Consider the following 2005-nt stretch of genomic DNA (forward strand, 5'->3'; position numbering starts at 1 on the left):
GCAATGCATTAAGTAGGACTGACGCTTGCCATTATCAGAGAGGCCGGCGCATCAGAGAGGCTAGGAAGCACTTGAGAGGTGTGGAGGCTTTGACCACCTGCTGCTGGACCGGACACAAATGCCCTTGATTTCACGAGCTGGTCCTCTGAACCCCCCCCCCCCGCCCCCCGCCCCCGCCCCCAAATTCCACAGTCAAAGACGGAAATATTATTAGAATGTCTCAGACTGATTTTTTTTTTTGGCTCCAAATTGAGGGCGCAAAGCGGCTATCGTAGCACAAGCCGATCGCGCCCGTCTCGTCGCCTAAAAAACAAACGCGTTTGTTTTCAGGCGACGAGTCGGGCGATCATCACAATCCGACCCGACCCGGTCCCTTCCACAATGGGTACCCAGTATACCTGTACATGACTTCATAATATGTCACTTTGAGGACATTTTATAACAGAAAGATTCAAAGAAAAAATATTAGATCTACATCTATTGCGTTTCAGCTGGGCCGTAAACTATTGATTTCGATTTTCAAGGCATACAGTTTTGTTTGTACATTTGCATTAATTATCAATTCATTTCGGGCCACATTAATTATTTTATATTAGGTCGACACGCGGGCCAGACTGAAATTGCTCGCAGGCCGGGTGTGGCCTGCGGGCCGTAGTCTGTCCATGCCTGACCTAGTTTATACTGAATAACATGCTGCTCCACCCCGTAAGTCAAGGCCTCAGGCTGCACTGGATACTTCCTAGATTCCTAGCCAAGGGGGTTATACAGTTATGGAGGGTGCTCTGTGGGCAGCAACCCACGCCTGGTAGAAGCTCTCTCTCGCAGCGGAACTGTGGTCAACTAACGCTGCGCACTGCCTTTGTTGTAAGGTCCTTGTTCCTCGCCTAGCCCAGGCGACATAGTGTGAGTCTAAGTAAATAGAATAGGCTAAATAACACACACACACACACACACACGCAGGAACAAACATACACTTACACACCCACATACACATACAATACACACACACACACACACACACACACACACACACACACACACACACACACACACACATACACACACACACACGAACACACACACACACACACACACACTTCCACTCAGACAGACATAATATTTTTCGTAGCGAAATAAATACACCGTTAAAGAAAGGAGACGATCTCTAAATCTCTTAACAATAACATGTATTTGAGTAAGTTTGTAAAGAAGGACATCGACATAATAATGGTCATTTAGTGTTCGAGAAAAAGCAAGGCAGACAGACAGACAGACAGACAGAAAGACTGACAGACAGACACAGCAGCATAAAAGTAACTAAGTAGGCCTTAGACCAACAAGTGGCACACTGAAACCACCCACGTGAGGTGGCATCTTGATTTAGTTAGGTATCGCGAGAGGGTCATTCAGTTCAATGAGTATCTATTACCTATTTGTGGTAGCCGAATTTTGCTATTCAAAACGCTTTTTAATACATACTGCATTGATCGACATGCAGTTTTCACCAAAATATTCTTTTAAATATTCCCCAGATCATATGACGTCCTTGGTTTTTTTCAGGTTTTTTTTTTCAGTTTTGCCTCAAAAAGCTAAATTTCTTTATTTCGCCTATCGCTTTTGTAGGTCGACACTTCTGTCTGTAATTTTAGAAAATCCGCCAGGTTTGTTTATTTCAAGCAAAGATAGTACATAACAAGATGGGCCACTCAGCCAAAAAAGTGTCCGCAGGAAGTTCGCTCTTTGCTTCAGATGGCGCTGCAGTCTGTTTTGAAACTCTCTTTCGTTTTTCCAGAAGAAGAATAGGAATAGCACCTCCTTGCGTGCGCAGATCGACTGCTGTTCATCAGCAGTTCGGGTTCGTTCAGTGTGGAATTTTAGTTTTTCAAAATTTTAATGACCTCTAGCCTTTCATTCTAAAGTCAAATTAAACGAAGAAAACAATCACCCTTTCCTCTGGAAGATGTTTTTTTGTCAGCGTAACCATTTTAAAAAAGCGTTCTTCCTC

Source organism: Aplysia californica, unplaced genomic scaffold, assembly GCF_000002075.1.
Source record: "Aplysia californica isolate F4 #8 unplaced genomic scaffold, AplCal3.0 scaffold00007, whole genome shotgun sequence".
Taxonomy (NCBI): domain Eukaryota; kingdom Metazoa; phylum Mollusca; class Gastropoda; order Aplysiida; family Aplysiidae; genus Aplysia; species Aplysia californica.